The sequence below is a fragment of the Arachis hypogaea genome, chromosome 15 (genome assembly GCF_003086295.3).
Source record: "Arachis hypogaea cultivar Tifrunner chromosome 15, arahy.Tifrunner.gnm2.J5K5, whole genome shotgun sequence".
NCBI classification, from domain to species: Eukaryota; Viridiplantae; Streptophyta; class Magnoliopsida; order Fabales; family Fabaceae; genus Arachis; species Arachis hypogaea.
Window position 1 is genome coordinate 133,559,009 of NC_092050.1, and position 22,245 is coordinate 133,581,253.

Below are 22,245 nucleotides of genomic sequence, written 5' to 3' on the forward strand. Positions count from 1 at the left end.
GAGTCAATATTTTGTTCTGAGCCAATATGACATTCAGAGTATCAATTTTAAGAACTCCCTTCTTCTGAGGCGTCCCATTGTTTACAGGACTCCTCTCAGAGGTGTACATGAACTGGTTATTTGCAACCATTTCAATGAGTTCCTGAGCTTCTGCAGGGGTTTTCAGATGAAGAAATCCTCCTGCAGAATGGTCCAATGACATTTTTTACAACTCAGACAGAGCATCATAGAATATACATATGATGCTCCATTCTGGAAGCATGTCAGAATGACACCTTTTGATCAATTGCTTATATCTTTCCCAAGCTTCATAGAGGGACTCACCTTCCTTCTGTCTGAAGGTTTGGATTTCCACTCTAAGTTTGCTCATCTTTTGAGGTGGAAAGAATTTGGCCAGGAAAGCACTGACCAACTTTTCCCAAGAGTTCAGGCTTTCCTGAGGTTGTGAATCCAACCATGTTCTAGCTTTGTCTCTTACAGCAAAAGGGAAAAGCATAAGCCTGTAGACCTCGGGATCAACTCTATTGGTTTTGACAGTGTCACAGATTTGCAAGAATTCAGTTAAGAACTGATGGGGATCTTCCAATGGAAGTCCATGAAACTTGCAATTCTGTTGCATTAGAGAAACTAATTGAGGCTTAAGCTCAAAGTTGTTTGCTTCAATGGCAGGGATTGAGATGCTTCTTCCATAGAAGTTAGAAGAGGGTGCAATAAAGTCACCAAGCATCTTCCTTGCATCTCCACCATTGTTATTGGGTTCGGCCATGTCTCCTTTTTCAAAAATTTCTGTCAGGTCCTCTCCAGAGGGTTGTGCTTTAGCTTCTCTTAGTTTCCTCTTAAGAGTCCTTTCAGGTTCAGGATCAGCTTCAATAAGAATGTCTTTATCCCTGTTCCTGCTCATATGAAAAAGAAGAGAACAGAAAAGAAGAGGAATCCTCTATGTCACAGTATAGAGATTCCTTTATGTGAGTAGAAGAATGAGAAGAGAAAAAATTCGAACACAGAGAGGGAGAGAGGGTTCGAATTTTTAAGAAGAAGAGAAGTGTTAGTGATTAAATAAATAAATAGAAAGAGATGAGAGAGAGAGAAGAATTCGAATTTAAATTAAAATAAAAGGAAAATATTTTTATTTTTATTTTAATTATTGGTTAGTATTAGAAAATTAAAAAGAGAAATGAAATAAAATTTAAAAACTAAATAAATTACTTAATTAAAAAGATTTTTGAAAAAGTGGTTAGTGATTTTCGAAAATTAGAAAGAGAAAAGTAGTTAGGTGGTTTTGAAAAAGATATGATTGAAATAGAAAACTTTCAAAATCAAACAAAAAGTCAAGTAGTTAATTGAAAAAGATTTGAAAATCAATTTTGAAAAGATAAGAAGTTAGAAAGATTTTGAAATTAAGTTTTGAAAAAGATATGATTGAAATCTATTTTTGAAAAAGATTTGAAAAAAGAAATTTAAAAAGATTTGATTTTTGAAATTAAAGTTAATTACTTGACTAACAAGAAACAAAAAGATATTATTCTAAAATTTAAAGATTGAACATTTCTTACTAGGCAAGTAATAACTTAAAATTTTGAATCAATCACATTAATTGTTAATTGTTAGTAAATATTTTGGAAAATATGAAATAAAAATAAGAAAAATATTTTGAAAATCAATTTTTAAAATTTTCGAAAAAAAATGAAAGAAAAATGAAAAATATTTGATTTTTGAAAAGGTTTTGAAAAGATAGGATTTTTAAATTGAAAATTTGACTTGACTCATAAGAAATAACTAGATTTTAAAATTTTTTTTGACTAAGTCAATCCAAATTTTCGAAATTTATGAGAAGAATAAGGGAAGGATATTTTTTTTATTTTTGAATTTTTAATGAGGAGAGAGAAAAACATCAAAATGACTCAAAACATGAAAATTCAAGATCAAAACACATGATGCATGCAAGAACACTTTGAATGTCAAGATGAACACCAAGAATACTTTGAATGTCAAGATGAATACCAAGAACTTATTTTTGAAAAATTTTTAAGAAAAGACACACATCCAAGACACCAAACTTAGAAATTTTCAATGTTTAGATATTAACAAATTGAAAATGCATATGAAAAATAAGAAAAGACACAAAACATGAAAATGCAAAGATCAAACAAAGAAAATCATCAAGAACAACTTGAAGATTATGAAGGACACATGCATGAAATTTCGAAAATTTTTTTAGGAAATTAAAAAGATGCAATTGACACCAAACTTAAAAATTGACACTGGACTCAAATAAGAAACACAAAATTCTTTTTGGTTTTATGATTTTATAAATTTTTTTTGGGTATTTTTCGAAAATTATTTTGGAAGAAAGAAAATAAATAAATTCAAAATGTTTAATAAGAATTCCAGGAATTATGCAATGTTAGTCTAAAGCTCCGGTCCAGGAATTGGACATGACTTACTAGCCAGCCAAGCTTTCAGTAAAAGTTTCGGTCCAAAACACTAGACATGGCCAATGGCCAGCCAAGCTTTAGCAGATCATTACATTCAACAGCAAGATTGATAGAAATCAACAAGCTCTTGTGATGATAAGTTGAAACCTCGGTTCAAAAAATTAGACATGGCTTCACAGCCAGCCAGACTTCAACAAATCATCATGAAACTCTAGAATTCATTCTTAAGAATTTTGAAGACATAGAATAATTTATTTATTAAATATTTTTTTTGAAAATTTTTCGAAAATAAAAAGCTTTAAAAAATAAAATAAAATTACCTAATCTGAGCAACAAGATGAACCATTAGTTGTCGAAACTCGAACAATCCCCGGCAACGGCGCCAAAAACTTGGTGCACGAAATTGTGATCTCAACGGCGCCAAAAAAACTTGGTACGCACGATTGTAATCTCAAGTCCTTTTCACAACTCCGCACAACTAACCAGCAAGTGCACTAGGTCATCCAGGTAATAAACCTTACGTGAGTAAGGGTCGATCCCACGGAGATTGTCGGCTTGAATCAAGCTATGGTCATCCTTGTAAATCTCAGTCAGGTGGATTCAAATGGATATGAGGTTTTGATAATTAAAATGTAATTAAAACAGAAAATAAGATAGAGATACTTATGTAATTCATTGGTGAGAACTTCAGATAAGCGTATGGAGATGCTTTGCTCCTTCTGAATCTCTGCTTTCCTACTGCCTTCATTCAATCATTCATACTCCTTTCTATGGCAAGCTGTATGTTGGGGGATCACCGTTGTCAATGGCTACCGTCCGTCCTCTCAGTGAAAATGGTCCAAATGCGCTGTCACCGCACGGCTAATCATTTGTCGGTTCTCACTCATGTTGGAATAGGATCCATTGATCCTTTTGCGTTTGTCACTATGCCCAATACTCGCAAGTGTGAAGCTCATCACAATCATCCCATCCCAAATCCTACTCGGAATACCACAGACAAGGTTTAGACTTTTCGGATCTCAAGAATGCTGCCAATTGATTCTAGCCTATACCACGAAGACTCTGATCTCACAGAATGGAGGGCTCTCTTTTTAGGAGAGGCAACCATGCATCGTGAACCAAGAGGCCAAGAGATACACACTCAAGCTTTTGCAGATAGAACGGAGGTGGTTGTCAAGCACGCGTTCATAGGTGAGAATGATGATGAGTGTCACGGATCATCACATTCATCAAGTTGAAGTGCGAATGAATATCTTGGAATAATAAGTAGGCGTGAATTGAATAGAAGAACAATAGTAATTGCATTAATTCATGAAGAACAGCAGAGCTCCACACCTTAATCTATGGGGTGTAGAAACTCCACCGTTGAAAATACATAAGAACAAGGTCTAGGCATGGCCGAATGGCCAGCCTCCAAACGTGTACAATATGATCTATGATAGCATAAAACTGATCAAGGATATAAAATAAATCACTAAAAGTAGTTTTTATACTAAACTAGTAGCTAGGGTTACATAAAATAAGTAACTAAGTGCAGGTAGTGCAGAAATCCACTTCCGGGGCCCACTTGGTGTGTACTTAGGCTGAGCATTGAAGCTTTCATGTGTAGAGACTCTTCTTGGAGTTAAACGCCAGCTTTGGTGCCAGTTTGGGCATTTAACTCCAGCTTTTATGCCAGTTTTGGCGTTTAACTCCTGAATAGGGTATAAAGTTGGCGTTTAAATGCTAGTTTGTGTTATCAAAACGCGGGCAAAGTATAGACTATTATATATTGATGGAAAGCCCAAGATGTCTACTTCCCAACACAATTGAGAGTGCGCCAATTGGGTTTCTATAGCTCCAGAAAATCTATTTCGAGTGTAGGAAGGTCAGAATCCAACAGCATCTGCAGTTCTTTTTCAGCCTCTGAATCAGATTTTTCCTCAGGTCCCTCAATTTCAGCCAGAAAATACCTGAAATCACAGAAAAATACACAAACTCATAGTAAAGTCCAGAAATGTGATTTTTATTTAAAAACTAATAAAAATATAATAAAAATTAACTAAAACATACTAAAAACTACCTAAAAATAATGCCAAAAAGCGTATAAATTATCCGCTCATCATATATACATTAAAATAACAAAAGGAGACCCCAAAGTAAACCACTTCACCGCAGAACCTCCAGACGCCTATCGAGGAGCCGCTCTTCCTGCATCTAAAAACAACAACACAGTATGGGATGAGAACCGGAGGTTCTCAGTATGGTAAAGGTGCCACGCATATAATAAATAAGGTCCTGGGAATGCCAGAGGCAATCCTAGAACTCCATCATACAATTATAAAACTTAATTTCTAAGCAGAAGCCATAAAAGGAAAGGGTAGGTAATCTAAGCCTTCCTAAACTTTTTCACCTTCAAACCTATCATAAACACCAAACCATTCCACCCTTCCTCCGACCCTCCATCATCCATGAATCAACAGAGACAAACAAACAGGTAGTTTTACACACAAGTAGGAAACAGATAATGCAAATAACACATATAGCAGTTAGCAGGGTATATATTCAGTTAGGCAATCCCAAATAATGCATAGCAGACCAAACAAATCAAATGCACATGATGCATGCCTATCCTATGGCTGATGATATCATCTGTCAGTTATATAGCCAACCCGACATGTCCTGGTAGCTAACCATGGACTGAAACACCCATGCGGAGCAAGTGGGTTTGAGCTACAACCCCCCTACTACTACCCGCTTAATCCAGAGCCAGTGGAATAACCACTACTACGGCTACTACCCAGGCGGGTGTTTAAAAGCTCAACCTGGAGCAAGTGGAAGATCCACTACTACTGCTACTACCCAGGCGTCACAAACATATATTTACTCAATTTAAATCAAGCATGATCATTATCAATTCTTAAACATTAACCTGGAGCAAGCGGGACAAACCACCATTCTTGCTACTAGCCAGGTATCTCAAGCATACATTCATTTGTTTCAAATGAGTTCAATCATCCATCAACATATCACTATCACAAGTGTTCATCATTTTCATAATCATTATTTAATCATTCATCAAAACCATGGCATATTAACTTCATTCATTAACCACTTCCCTTTCACACTTTTCATCACATTTACCTCTTTCTTCACTTTCAAGTTAACTTAAATTCCTAACTTATGCTATCTACCAAACTAACTAGTAGAATCTAAGATTAACAAGACAAAAATAGGAGGTTTAAGGTTCATAATCATGTTTAAAACAAAAAAACATAAGTGCTGAAAAATAGGGCGTGTGCGTACGCACACATCACTTAGTGTGCATGCGCCTCATCTGTGCTAGCGCCACCAACAGAAGGCTCATCCTAGCGTATGCGTGCGCACAGGGGCGTGCGTACACACAAGTTAAATTTTGCCTTTGTTGGGTGCGTGCGCACAAACCGGTGCATGGGCACTGATAAACCACTATTTTATGGTTTATATTGTGTTTAATTATGTGGTTTTATCATGATCTTTACCGACTTATTCATTAAATAAGCATGCATTTATAATTCCTTCCTAAAGTTATTGCATGATTGAAAACTTGCTTCCTAGAGACTTTTAATTATGTATTTTATTTCTCCTTTATTCCATTCGATGCCGTGATCTATGTGTTAAGTGTTTCAGGCTTTATAGGGCATGAATGAGTTAGAGATTGGAAAGGAAGCTTGCAAAAAATGGAAGGAACACAAGAAATTGTGGAGATGACCAGCGAGAAGCGACGCGGCCGCATGGATGACGCGGCCGCGCGAATTGGAAACTGCAGAAGTGACGCGGAGGCGTGGATGACGCGCCCGCGTGGCAAAGCGAAACGCCGAATGACGCGTCTGCCTGAATGACGCGTCCATGTGACATGCGCGATCTGCATAATCTGCAGAATCGCTGAGGGCGATTTCAGGCCTTATTTTGACCCAGTTTTTGGCCCAGAAAAGTAGACTAGAGCCAGGGAACATGCAGAAACCAACAACAACATTCATTCCGCATAGTTTTAGTTTTTAGATCTAGTTTTCCTCTCCTCTAGGTTTTCTCTCTACACATTCATAGTTTTTAGGATTTGTTATTTTCATTGTTTTTGCATTGGGATATTGAGAAGGGTTATTGCCTCATCAAGACTTCGACATTCTAGTTCGTTCTCTTTACTTGTCTCGTACTCTTCCATGTTCCTTAATTTACTTAATTTTACTATTGGATTATTTTAGCATTTATTAATACAAGAATTACTTTTATTTTTAATTAATCTTTTGATCATTATTTATCATGTCTTTCTTTAATTACCTTTCTTATGTTATGAACTTTACATTTACAATGAGCGAGTAGTTCCCTAACTTGATGGGGAGTTGATTGAAAGGAACCCTTGAGTTGGGATGCTCAAGAGAAAGATTATAATTGGGTTTATTGTTGGATTGCTCTCTAGTCACTAACACCAATCCTTCCAAGAGCGGATTGGAACTTGTGGATAGAAATAACATTCCAACTTGTTTAACTTTCCCTTACTTAGTGAGGGACAACTAAATATAATAACCCTCAATTGTCAATTAATCTTGAGAGTACTCCAACAAGAATAGGGCTTCCAGCTAATCAACTCCCAGTCAAGGCTTTTATTTAAATTTATATAAATTCTCTAATTTAATTTTCTGCCATTCAACTCAGACCTTTTTGAAAACATCTGATTAATAAAATAGCACACTTTTCTGAAACTCGTTGGGAGACGACCTGGGACTCATACTCCCAGTATTTTAATTTTAATTTTTGTGACACCCTTCTAAATTGATAAGCGGATTTCTGGTTGGTTGAGAACTATACTTGCAACACATATTTTATAATCATTCTTAACTCGCCAATTTCTGCCCACATCAATTTTTGGCGCCGTTGCCGGGGAGTTGCAATAGAGTGCTAAAGTTATTGATTGGATTTTATTTATTTACATTTTATTTTATTTTACTACTATGAGCTGCTTGTTTCTTTCGTTGGATAACGCGTTCGCTTCCTGACCCAAGCTTGCTAGTATTCGATCCTGAGATTGAAAGAACTATTTCACGAATAAGGCAAGCTCGGCATCGTTTAGTCCTCTCTGAGGGCGGATCTGAAACGTCACTTGAGAAAGAAACCAGCCCCCGTTCTACTGATTTGGTCATTTTACGTGCAGGTAACATGGCAGCAGCCAGGAGAGTTACTATCCAGGAGGCTGGAGCCCCTGATTTTACAATGCAACCATTTCAAGCGCATCACCCAGCGGTGGCTATAGACTTTGAAATAAAGACCGCACTGCTCAATTTGATGCCCAAGTTTCATGGCTTGCCTGCTCAAGAGCCTATCAAGCACCTGAGAGATTTTCAAGCAGCCTGTTCTACTGTCAGGCGTGATGGTGCATATGAAACTTCAATTTTGCTGAAATCTTTCCCGTTTTCTCTTGAGGGAAAGGCAAGAGAGTGGTACTACACTCAACCAGCAGCAATTGTATCTAACTGGGATACACCGAGAAGAGAATTCTTGGAAAAGTTCTTTCCAGCTAAAGTTACTGATAAATTGAGGAAAGATATTTCCATGATTGTTCAGGATGATTCTGAAACTCTCTATGAGTATTGGGAGCGCTTCAATAATCTTCTGGAAGCTTTCTCCCACCACATGATTGACAAGATAGTGTTACTCGGTTATGTCACACAGGGCATGAGGCCCCAAGATAAGACCACATTGGAAAGTGCTAGCAATGGGTCTATGAAAAAGTACAAGACCACTGATGAAGCATGGCAATTGATCAGTGACTTAGCTGAATCTACTAGGAATCACAGGCAGAAACAAGGCCATTCAAAAGCCGTTGCAGAAGTATCCTCTAGCAGAGAGACTGCTGCTTTAACTCAGAGTATCTGTGAAATGACCAACTTGCTGAAGCAGATACAATTGAATCAACAACAAGTTCAGCAAGCTCAACCTTCTCCACCACAGCAAAATCAACAGTTAGTCCCACAAAGAGTTTGCAGAATCTATGCTGATTATAGCCATTATACTGATGAATGTCCGCAGCTCCAGCAAGAAGATAACACCGTGGCAGCCACTCATAACTTCTATGACCGCCCCAACCAAGGGTACAATCAAGGTGGCAACTACAGCCATGGGTGGCAGAACAATTCTAACCAGAATTGGAGGGACAACAACAACAGAGGAGGCAGAGATAATCAGGGATATCAGAGGTGGAATAACAACAACAATAGGCAGCAGAATCAGAATCAGCCTTACAGAGCACCTCACCTGAGGTAATCCCAAGGACCACAGAATACCCAACAGCAGACCTCTCAAATTACCTATCCTTCTTCTTCTGCTAATGATGACTTACTACAATCAATTGATCAGAGACAGCAGACCATGAAAAATAACATTAATGCCACTCTAAATGGTCTGAACGCTACTTTGCAGGCTCTTGTCTAACAGATTGGTTCAATGAATAACTCCAATAATCAACCTTTGAGCTCCAGTGGAATTTCCTCTCAACCATTACCCAATCCCAAGGGTGGTATTAATGCCATCACCCTAAGGTCCGGAACCACACTGCAGGAGAGGAACCAGGAGGAGCCAAGCTCACCAGAACACGCCTCAACTGAAGAGGTAGTGGAAATAGAAGATGTTGAAGAGGAAAAAGACATACAGAACATAGCTGAAAAAGAAGAAGCTCGACCACAGGAGGAAGCATCAAAAGGCGCAGACATTGCAGAAGACAACACTCCTATTCCATTCCCACAACTTACAAGGAAGCCCAGGAAGCAGCTGGAACCTGATCCAAAAATGGTAGAGATATTCAAAAAGGTTGAGGTAACTGTTCCTCTATTTGATGTTATTCAACAGGTACCTAAGTATGCAAAGTTTCTAAAAGATTTATGTATACATAAAGACAAAATTAATGAATTAGAAACTATCCCTTTAGGTAGTTCCATATCTGCCTTAATGGGAGGTTTACCTGAAAAGTGTAGTGACCCAGGTCCTTATATAGTTAATTGTACTATTGGTGGTGTGATAATTTCTGACTGCATGTGTGATTTAGGAGCATGTGTGAATATAATGCCTTTGTCTATATATGATGTTTTGAGCCTCCCTCCCTTAAAAAGGTCGGCAGCTCGTTTTGTGTTAGCAGATAAAAGCATTATTACAGTGGTTGGAGTTGCTGAAGATGTCTTAGTGGGCATTAAGGGACTCACGTTTCCCACTGATTTTTATATCCTGGAAATGCCCCAAAATGACTCAGACAAGCCATCATCAATCCTACTCGGAAGGCCATTCTTGAAGACCTCAAAGTTTAAATTAGATGCTTTTTCAGGAACATACTCTTTTGAAATAGATGGTCGAGTAGTGATCTTCAATCTGAATGGAGTTATGAAGCATCCTCCGGAGGATCATTCTATCCTCCAGTGTGACATTATAGATAAAACCGTGGCTGAAGTTCATCAGGAGGAATTTGAAGAGAAGCACACAGGACAAGGTCCAAGTGTGGGGACATTCTCAAAGGACAATGACAGTGCCTTACCACTGTTACCAGCTCCAGACAACCCATAGCATGAACATGATCAGAAGTTAGAATTAAAACCCCTTCCTCCACACCTTAAATATGCTTACTTTGAAGACGGGCAGAAGTTTCCGGTTATCATTGCAAGGGAACTCACTTCTCAACAGGAAGAGCAGCTACTTGGTGTGCTGAGGAGGCACAAGAAGGCAATTGGTTGGAGTTTGGCAGACATAGTAGGCATCAACCCTCAAGTCTGTGAGCATAGAATATTTTTAGAAGAGGGAGCAAGACCTGTCCGTCAACTCCAGAGAAGACTGAACCCCACTATCCTAGAGGTTGTCAAAAAGGAAGTGACCAGACTACTAGAGGTAGATATCATCTATCCCATCTCAGACAGTGAATGGGTGAGCCCAGTACAAGTAGTGCCAAAGAAGTCTGGAGTCACTACAGTGAAGAATGAGCATGGAGAGCTCATAGCAACCAGAGTTCAGAATGCCTGGAGGGTCTGCATTGACTACAGACGTCTCAACCAAGCCACCCGTAAGGATCACTATCCTCTTCCATTCATTGATCAAATGCTGGATCGCCTGTCAGGTAAATCACATTATTGTTTTCTAGATGGTTACACATGTTATTTTCAGATTCATATAGCTCCTGAGGATCAGGAAAAGAACACTTTTACATGTCCTTTTAGGACTTATGCTTACAAGAGAATGCCCTTTGGCTTGTGCAATGCACCAGCTACTTTCCAAAGGTGCATGATGAGTCTTTTCTCTAATCTTATTGAGGACTGTATGGAGGTTTTTATGGATGATTTTAGCGTATACGGCGATTCCTTTAGCCTTTGCTTAGATGGATTATCTAGAGTAATAGATAGATGTGTCAGTACAAACCTGGTATTAAATTTTGAAAAATGTCACTTTATGGTTAAACAAGGGATTGTACTAGGACATGTTGTGTCTAACACTGGCATTTCTGTAGATCCAGCAAAGGTGGATGTTATTTCTAGTTTACCTTACCCCTCTTCTGTGAGGGAGGTCCGTTCTTTCCTTGGCCATGCAGGTTTTTACAGGAGGTTCATTAAGGACTTCAGTAAGGTAGCACTTCCCTTATCCAGGCTACTGCAGAAAGATATTGAGTTCGAGTTCAGTGAAAATTGCAAACAAGCGTTTGATAAGCTGAAAACCTCCCTGACTCAAGCTCCAATTGTGAGAGGACCAGACTGGAGCCAACCATTTGAAATAATGTGTGATGCTTCCAACCATGCCATAGGAGCAGCACTGGCTCAGCATGAAGGTAAGGATCCTTTTGTTATTGCTTACGCGTCTAAAACTTTAGATGCCGCTCAGTCGAATTACACTACTACTGAGAAAGAGCTTCTTGCTATTGTTTTTGCTCTGGATAAATTCCGAGCCTATTTACTTGGTACTAAAGTAGTAGTGTATTCAGACCACACAGCTCTAAAGTATTTATTAGCTAAAAAGGAGTCCAAACCAAGGCTTATACGTTGGATACTGCTATTACAAGAATTTGATTTGGAAATTAAGGACATAAGTGGTAACCAGAATTTAGTGGTAGACCACTTGAGTCGCCTTGAACATATTACAGATGACTCCACTCCTATAGCTGATAATTTCCCATTTGATAACCTGCAAGCAGTATCTGAGATAGTCCCTTGGTATGCACCTGTAGCTAATTATCTAGTTAGCCACACTTTTCCTCCAAACTTTTCTAAGCATCAAAGAGACAAGCTGAAAAGCGAGTCTAAATATTATATATGGGATGACCCATATTTATGGAGATGTGACGCTGACCAGGTAATAAAATGGTGTGTGCCTCAATCAGAATTTCAGTCCATCTTAGAGGCCTGTCACTCATCTGAGAGTGGAGGACATTTTGGTCCTCAAAGAACTGCTAAAAAAATCTTAGACTGTGGATTCTGGTGGCCTACTCTTTTTAAGGATGCTGCTGAATTTTGTAGATCTTGTTTTCCATGCCAGAAATTTGGTAATATATCCAGGAGGGATGAGATGCCTCAACAGATTATGCTTTTCTGTGAAATTTTTGATGTTTGGGGCATTGACTTCATGGGTCCATTTCCAAATTCTAATGGTTATTTCTATATATTGTTAGCTGTGGATTACGTTTCCAAATGGGTGGAAGCAATTCCTACCCGCAATGATGATGCTAACACTGTTGTTTCCTTTGTGAAAAACCATATTATTTGTCGCTTTGGATCACCACGAGCAATCGTGAGCGATCAAGGCACCCATTTTTGTAACAGGAGACTAACAGGACTAATGAAGAAGCATGGGATAATTCATAAAGTTGCAACAACCTACCATCCTCAGACTAATGGACAAGCCGAGGTGTCAAATAGAGAGATAAAGCGTATCTTGCAGAAGATAGTCAAACCTCATAGAAGAGACTGGAGCACCAGGCTACAAGATGCACTTTGGGCATACAGAACAGCATACAAAACACCCATCGGGATGAGTCTTTTCCGCTTAGTTTATGGAAAAGCTTGTCATCTCCCTGTTGAAGTATAGCACAAAGCCTTCTGGGCAGTAAAGGAATGCAACATGGGAATTGAAAAAGCCGGAACTGAAAGGAAGTTGCAATTGCAGGAACTTGAGAGCCTTCGCCTAGAAGCTTATGAGAACTCAAGACTATACAAGGAGAAGATGAAGGCTATACATGATCAGCACATCAAGAGGAAAGAGTTCCAACCTGGGGACTTAGTCCTCCTTTATAAATCTCGACTGAGGCTCATGCCAGGCAAGTTGAGATCAAGATGGGAAGGTCCATACAGAGTAGAGAAGGCCGAACCGTACGGAGTTTATCACCTAAGCCATCCTTCAAGCTCTGAACTTATCAAAGTTAATGGACATCGTTTAAAGCTGTACCATGGCGAGAAGCTGAAGAAAAACAAGGAGCTTGAGATATTCCTCTTGGAAGATCCCCACATAGCCGAAGACTGAGCTAGTGGAGCGTCCAACTTACGGACGTTAAAGCAAAGTGCTAGGTGGGAAACAACTCACCATGGTATGATCGTTCTTTTCTTTATTTTTAGTTTTCGTATTCAATAACTCTTCTCTTCATTAGTACACTTTGTGCATCTGCATTCCTATACTTTTATTTTAATTAAAAAAAAATTCACGCGACGCGATTGCCTCATTGACGCGTCCGCGTCGTAGGTGTGGGAGAGAATAATAAATTGAACAGAGAGTCACACGAGAGCGTGGCTGGAGGCGTGCCAATGGCACAAATTGTCCCACGCGACCGCGTTGCCGATGCGACTGCGTCATATGGGAATAATGGCCTCCCACGTGACCGCGTGCCCCACGCGGCCGCGTGAACAGGATTTTGACGTCAAAGTGGTGCACACCCGAAAGTTGTGCTAGAGTGGTGCTGGACTGGCGCTAGACGCGCAGTCCCTCTCACACGAACGCGTGTCCCACGCGTCTGCGTCGTACCCCAATAATTGACCACTCACGCGATCGCATGCCCATGCGATCGCGTCACCCAAAATTTGGCATTTAATGATTTTGAACAGAGAGTTGTGCGAGTGCGCGGCTGCCTTCGCGCCAATGGCATAAAACGGGTCACGCGACCGCGTGACCGACGCGACTGCGTCATTCAGTTTAAGCGCAAGTCGCATGATCGCGTGCCCCACGCGACCGCGTCGCTTGCGCCGCACAGTTTTCCTAATTTGCCAATTTTCATATCTTTTTCTCCCCAAATCCTATTTTCTCTTTTCCCTCCTTATTTCTTCTCCCTCCCTTCCTCCCTTCTTCCTTCTTTCTCACTTTTTACTCTCTCTCACCCCCATTAACAAGGTTTTTCTTTTTTTTTCTCCTTCCCTCCTTACTTTTCTATTATTCTTCTTATTTTTATATATTATCTTCTTTTCTTTTCTTTTCACTTTCATTACTCATATCTTCTTTTTCTTCCTTTCTTTTTCCTTTTTACTTGGTATTATAAATTTATTTGAGTCATTGTTTTTCATTATATGCTTGTGGATTGTTGTAAATTTGTTTGACAATTATATATTGCTTTTTAAGGGATTACTTGCATGTTCAAATTCTTATTTTCAAGAGCTTCTTCTACATGCATGCTATGTGTTTGTGAAAAAGCCCATATGGTATTATGAACTTCTTTACATTTTTCTACTCTAATATTCAATGCTTGCTTTTCACAAATTTCCTTTACTATTTTATTCATTGAATTTAATTGTCAATACAAACGTGATGGTTAGTTACGAGTGATAACATATTTTAATTGGACACTGAATGCTTGATCTATGCTACTCATGGCTTTGCCTGCATGCCAATAAACCCCTTGCATTTATTTGTTCCCATATGCACTTGCTATATTTCCATTGATGACTTTTTCCATGTGGTCATAACCATGAGTTAACATCATTCTTCTTTATTGTGCATTGATTATCACTTACACCACCCTCTTCCTTGCTCTACCCCTGTAAATTTAATTTACTTTCTCTTTCCTTTTTCAGGATGGCCACCAAGAAAGGAAAGGAGAAAGCTACCCCCAAACAACCAGCAAGAAGAGGTAAAAAAAGAGCATTAGTGGCAGAACCCTCTTCAACTGCGGTAAAGCCCTCAACAAAGAAGATTAAGAGGATCATAAAGGTTGATGATAAAGAAAAAGCCTTCCCAGCAAAGGACACTATGCGATTCCCCAATCGCTACTGTGAGCAGATGTTCTCCATCCTGGCTGAAAGGAGTTACAACAACGAATACCTTCTTCTCCTTCCGCCCAATATTGCTACCTTTGTTGAGCCGCAAATTGCCCAAAGACAATGGGGTTTTCTACATAGACAGCCAAGGCAGGTCAATCTTTCTTGGGTAGTCGAGTTCTACTCCAACTTCCACCTACCAACCCTGCAGTCTGTCTATGTTCGTCAGAAGCAAGTCCCCATTACTGAAGAAGCCATTCAAAAAGCTCTAGGTCTTCCCCCTGTTCCAGAAGGATTGGACCCCTTTCAAGAAGCCGCACTCAAGCGCCAGATGTACCAATTTAACTGGGATGCCGTTCTCAGAGTTATCACACTACCTGGCAGCAGATGGATCTACGGATACCATCGTACCTGTCCTAAGGGAATTTTGGCTTCAGCACTTACCTTGGAGGCTCGCGTATGGGCACAGATTATGTCCCATTACGTCTTTCCACGCACTCACGAATCCTCCTTCACTGCGGACATAGCCGTTCTACTATGGTGCATCCTTACAGACCAAACTTTGAATCTACCAAGACATATCCGGAATGCCATGGGACACGTACGAATTGCGGGCAACTTACCTTTCCCCGCCCTGGTCTCAGATCTTGTCTCAGCCGCTGGAGTCTCCTACAGAGCTGGGGACACCAAAGCCATGCTTCCCCGGGATGATCAGTATGTCCCTAACGGGAAGTACCTTAGACTTCCAGCAGCCACTATCAGCCAGCCTACTGAACCAGTTGAAGATATCCTTCTTCAACACCACAAGCACCTACAACAGCCCAACTGCTCCATCAGATACTTGAAAAGTTGGATCGGCATGAACAGAAAGCTAAGATGAGAGAGCGCCGTAACAAGCGCTGATTCACATACCTCAAGGAGCTGATCATGAAAAAATTCAAGGACTCAGATACCCCGGACTCCACTTCCTTTACCAGCACAGGGAGCCACGATGGCCCCGACGATGGAGATACTGCTACCAACCCACCTTTGTTCCTGACAGATGGCACCGAGGACGGTGCAAAGCCTTAAGTGTGGGGAGGTCAGTCAGTACCTGACTTCCGGAGGTAATTTCTCTTCCCTAGCACCAATAAATTAGGATATTTAGTTAGATTTTTCTTTTGTAGAATAGGATAAATTGCATAGTAATAGATTAGTTGCATGCATGTTCTGCTTGATTGAAAAGACAATAAGTTTCTTCTAAGACCCTATCGTTGGAACAAAATTTCACTAATTTTAATTAAGACTTTTATGTTAAATTTTCTTGAAGTTGTATTTGGAACATGATTTTTGAGCTAAAGAACACACAACCTGTGAGATTTGAGCCTTTATGAATGGTTACATTATTTAACCATAATTATTTTATTCTTGTGTGTTTACTTCTCTATGATTGTAATCTATATTTTGTTTCATCCTATATGTCCAATGTTTATTATATTTATATGTTTGCATATGATTGAGGCCATTATTTGCTTAGCTTACTTATCCAAATTAAGCCTACCCTTTCAATTACCTTTGTTAGCCACTTTGAGCCTTTAAATCCCATTTGTTCTATATTTTACCACATTACTAGCCTTAAGCGGAAAAACAATTATATATCCCAAATTGAATCTTTGGTTAGCTTAAGATAGAATTGTGTGTGTTATTTAAGTATGGGAAATTGTGAAAGCAAAAGATAATAAGGGAATGTGTCATGATAATATACTAGGAATTTGGATACCTACTCATGAGAAACTGTAAGAATTAAAAATCTATGTGCATTGATAAACTATGTTTATGTTTATGTTTATGTTGAAAAAAAATTCAAAAAATAAATAAGGGGACAAAATTATCCCAATGTTAAATTAAGAATTCAAGGGTCAATGCATGTATGATAAAATTAAAATAAAAGGTTGAAACATGAGTATGGAATGTGAAAGGAAATTTCTGGGTAGCTAGGTATGAATTTTAAAAGTTATATAGAATATATATAGGTTATGTTAAAGTTTGGGTTAATTAAAGATTCAATTTATAAGCTTAATTAGCCATATATATATCCTTACCCTCACCTTGGCCCCATTACAACCTTGAAAAGACCTCATGATGTTTGCATTGGTGTATTAAATGTTGTTGATTGGTTAGGAGAAGAACAAAAAACTAGAAAGCATGATTAGAGAAGGATAGAGTAATTACCCTATACACTAGAGAGACTGGAGTGTACATACACGTCAGTGAGGGTTCAATGCTTGAAATATTATGTTCCCTGCTTTCATGAGCTATCTTCTTGCATTTTTATCTGCTCTTGCTTTATAAGAATTGGGTTAGTGGAATTTGATTTGTAATTATTTTGAAGAGCTTATTTACTTTAGATCAAGTGGACAAGAATCATATAGTTGCATTCGCATATATAGGCTGCATTGCATTGCATGGGTTTTACATGTTCTTACTCATTCATTTTATCTCCTTCAACTAAGCATGAGGACATGCTAATGTTTAAGTGTGGGGAGGTTGATAAACCACTATTTTATGGTTTATATTGTGTTTAATTATGTGGTTTTATCATGATCTTTACCCACTTATTCATTAAATAAGCATGCATTTATAATTCCTTCCTAAAGTTATTGCATGATTGAAAACTTGCTTCCTAGAGACTTTTAATTATGTATTTTATTTCTCCTTTATTCCATTTGATACCGTGATCTGTGTGTTAAGTGTTTCAGGCTTTATAGGGCATGAATGAGTTAGAGATTGGAAAGGAAGCTTGCAAAAAATGGAAGGAACACAAGAAATTGAGGAGATGACCAGCGAGAAGCGACGCGGCCGCATGGATGACGCGACCGCGCGGAAGAGAGGAAATCGCAATGACGCGGCCGCATGGATGATGCGGCCGCGCGAATTGGAAACTGCACAAGTGACGCGGAGGCGTGGACGACGCACCCGCGTGGCAAAGCGAAACGCCGAATGACGCGTCCGCCTGAATGACGCGTCCGCGTGACATGCGCGATCTGCATAATCTGCAGAATCACTAGGGGCGATTTCGGGCCTTATTTTGACCCAGTTTTCGGCCCAGAAAAGCATACTAGCGCCACGAAACATGCAGAAACCAACAACAACATTCATTCCGCATAGTTTTAGTTTTTAGATCTAGTTTTCCTCTCCTCTAGGTTTTCTCTCTACACATTCATAGTTTTTAGGATTTGTTATTTTCATTGTTTTTGCATTGGGATATTGAGAAGGGTTATTGCCTCATCAAGACTTCGACATTCTAGTTCGTTCTCTTTACTTGTCTCGTACTCTTCCATGTTCCTTAATTTACTTAATTTTACTATTGGATTATTTTAGCATTTATTAATACAAGAATTACTTTTATTTTTAATTAATCTTTTGATCATTATTTATCATGTCTTTCTTTAATTCTCTTTCTTATGTTATGAATTTTACATTTACAATGAGCGAGTAGTTCCCTAACTTGATGGGGAGTTGATTGAAAGGAACCCTTGAGTTGGGATGCTCAAGAAAAAGATTGTAATTGGGTTTATTGTTGGATTGCTCTCTAGTCACTAACACCAATCCTTCCAAGAGCGGATTGGAACTTGTGGATAGAAACAACATTCCAACTTGTTTAACTTTCTCTTACTTAGTGAGGGACAACTAAACATAATAACCCTCAATTGTCAATTAATCTTGAGAGTACTCCAACAAGAATAGGGCTTCCAGCTAATCAACTCCCAGTCAAGACATTTATTTAAATTTATATAAATTCTCTAATTTAATTTTCTGCCATTCAACTCAGACCTTTTTGAAAACATCTGATTAATAAAATAGCACATTTTTCTGCAACTCGTTGGGAGACGACCTGAGACTCATACTCCCAGTATTTTAAGTTTAATTTTTGTGACACCCTTCTAAATTGATAAGCCGACTTCTGGTTGGTTGAGAACTATACTTGCAACGCATATTTTATAATCATTCTTAACTCGCCAATTTCTGCCCACATCAGGCACACACCAAAAAAGCTGGTTCTGCTGCAACATTTAAAACTTCAGTTTTTTACCCCAAATTTTCGGCTTCCATAACTTCCTCTACAAAATTCGATTTTCAGCAAACTTTATACCGATTTCAAGCTTATCAAACTCCCTTTAATTTTAAACAAACTTCATTTACGTTCAAAATTTGAGGAGCAAGTTATGGACTTTCAAAGTTCATTAAAATTCACTTTTTACCAAATAACACCCCAAATCTTATTTTTGCCAAAACCATATTTTTCCCTCCAAGAACTCATTTCCAGCCAACCTAATATACCACAAACTAACATATTACTATACATACTCATATCATCAAATCATTACCAACAAATCCCAAAACATACCATGTTTCTACTTTGCCATAATCATGATTCCTTCATCCATCATCTTCATACTAATATACATATACGTACACATTCAATCAACAACCAAATCTCAAAAAGCATCACTTACTAACCATATTCTTCAACTTAAATTCACATCCACTTATCCATTAACCTCATAAAACTCACCATTTAAAACATGTAACCATTTCAACTTATCCTATAATGCTCTAGCCTAAGTTTTCACAAAACCTTATATGTTAAATGCGCGAAACCTAAACCATACCTTGGCCGCTTTTCACATATTATCCAAAGCCAAATACAGCCCCAAAAGTCCAAGAATTACCAAAGCATTGACACCAATCCTCCACCAAGCCTCAATTGTCCAAAATCAAGTTCCAATATGTGCATAAACACCTAAGTTCACATATCCATACACTAATTTAATATCCAATACCCAAATTCAAGAAATTAACTAGGATTCTCGAATCTTCACCTTATCCAAGCATCACACAAGCAAGGGCGGATGTTTTTCTCAAGTTAATTTGAGCCTAAACATCAAAATTGAACAATTTTTAACATTATAGCTCATGAATTTTGAAACTGAGAATGAAGGAATTAAGGAAGAAAATATGACTTTCTCACCTTAAAATGTTCTGGGCTTTGTAGAGCTCGACGGCGCAAACGTGTGGCTGCAAACAGATCGTCAATCGGAGCTCCGGATCAAAACTTACGTGAATTTGAGTATATGAGTGAGGGTTTGGAGCTTTCAAGGTTCTTCCCCCTTTCTTAGAGGTTTCCAGCGTGAAAATAAGGATGAAAGGAGAAGGGGCTGTTTTTGTTCATGTATGGCTGGTTTAGATTGGGCTTTGGGCCCATTTTGGGCCTAGTTTGTCTGGTTCGGCCCGTTCGGCCCAATTTTGGGCCAAATTCTTTGAAATTAGTGTCAAAATTCTTATTTTAATTGGCTCTATCCTATTTTACTATTAAATTTGCATTTCTAATTTTTTTTATTAAAATTTAATTTATTGACTAATTATTCGCTAATTTAGCAGGGTTTACAGAGTAAGTCATGTGCTAGAAGGGCTCTAGGGCGTTGAATGCTGGCTAGGGGACCCTTCTTGGGTGTTGGACGATGGTCTCTCCTCCCTTGGGCGTTAGACGCCAGAATAGGGCAGATGGCTGGCGTTGAACGCCAGTTTTGGGCCTTCAATTCTGAAGCAAAGTATGGATTATTATACATTTTTCTGAAAAGCCCTGGATGTTAGCTTTTCATATCCATTGAGAACGCTCCATTTGGACTTCTGTAGCTCCAGAAAAGCTCTTTCGAGTGCAAGGAGGTCAGATCCTAACAGCATCTGCAGTGCTTTCTCTGCCTCTAAATCAGACTTGTACTCTAACTCCTCAATTTCAGCCAGAAAATACCTGAAATTGCATAAAAACACACAAACTCAAAGTAGAATCCAAAAATGTGAATTTTGCACTAAAACCTATGAAAACTTAATAAGACTTAAACAAAACATACTAAAAACTATATAAATGATGGCAAAAGGCGTATAAAATATCCGCTCATCACCTATCAATCAAAAACTTAATATAATTAATACAATTTAGGTACAATGTATAATTAATAGAATTTATATAATATTAATATTTTATCTTCAAATATAATAAGCAAGTAAATTAAAATTAATAGCTGAAATAATATTTGATATAGACATATAGAAAATGCTAATTATTAATTATAGAATTTAACAATGGGATTTATCTTCAATTGCCTAAACCCATCCAAACCTAAACATGAAGTCTCTACCTAGTTAACATTTCATTCTTCTAACGCATGCAATTAGCATATAACCAAATCCTAAATCCTAGATTAACATATAACTACATCCTAAATCCTAAATTAACTTAATCTTAAATCTTAAATTATCGTATCATAACTAAATCCTAAATACTAAATTAACTTAATCCTAAATCTTAAATTAGCATATGATAACCAAATTCTAAATCCTAAATTAACATATAACTGGGGGTGGCAAAGCGGGCTGGCCCGCCCTAACCCGCCCCGCACTGTCTAGGTCCGTCTCATAAACGGGATGGGCCGGCCTGCTCCGCCAACTAAAATGGGTTTAAAATGCTAGCCCGCCCCGCTTTATGGCCGATTGGCGGATCGGCAGGCTAGTCCGCTTGACTCTTTTTTTTTAAAAAAATAAAATTCATTAAAATTAACTAAAACATAATAATTAAAAAAGCAAATACAAATAAAAAATAGTCAAATTATAATATAATTTTTTTTACTATTTTTTTTAATTTTTAACTTCAATAAAATTGTTCAAAATAATATTTGTTAATAGAACTATCTTTATTTTTAAAAACAAGAGTCACATAATTCGAACAAATATACGAAGTTGTAAAATAAAATAAATAAAGTTAATAACTAAAAGAAGAATAAAAACAAAAAAAATGTTTGAAAATTCTATAATTATTAATTTTATAATAGTAATCACTCTTTTATTTAATAAAAAAAAGAAAAATAAAAATCTTCAACTCGGCGGACCGCCTCGCCCCGTCCCGCCAAAACCCGCCAATTTGGCGGTGCGGGTTTGGCAGATTTTTTTAATTTGGCGGGCTCCAAATCCTACTCCGACCCGCCCTTCTTAACGGGTTTAGCGGGTCGGCCCGACGGGTTCAACCCGTTTTGCATAGTATTTTTTTTTTAACAGGATTAGAGTACAATTTTATAAAAAAAAATTATTAAGGAAAAAGAATAGAGATACTTTGATTTTAAGCTTGTAACTTGTTGAATGTTTTATAAAACAAAATTTTAATGAGATCTTATTAAATTAAATTTCCTTTTAAAAAAATACCTGTTATATTTTCTATCTAGAAACGAAATTGATTTTTCTAACAAAAAATCTTTCAATAAGAAAAGTAAAAAATAACACAGAACAGTGTTCATTTCCATGATAGTTATCTATCAGAGTTTCAGGATTTTAAAGCATTCACACCCGTTTGAAGTAGAGTTAAAACCTCCCAAGTTTCTTACTGTAGTGTTGCTTCTGATGATCTACAAAAACTGTTTTCTAAGTCCTTAAATCTAGGTCCATAAAAGAGTATGATAGGAGGAGAAAACCAAATTTTGAATATCAAGCTTATATATTTGTGATTAACTAAAATATCATGACACTCTTAATTTTGGTAAATTGCTGAGTTATTGTTGAGCTCCAAG

At 38.0% G+C, this 22,245-nt stretch overlaps 1 non-coding gene across 1 annotated transcript; it reads left to right on the forward strand.

Moving 5' to 3' along the window:
- The first annotated feature begins 260 nt into the window (after window positions 1-260).
- Window positions 261-364, forward strand: LOC112753282 (small nucleolar RNA R71). The gene has a single exon (XR_003177675.1). It is a non-coding gene; the product is annotated as a small nucleolar RNA R71 (small nucleolar RNA).
- Window positions 365-22,245: the final 21,881 nt, after the last annotated feature.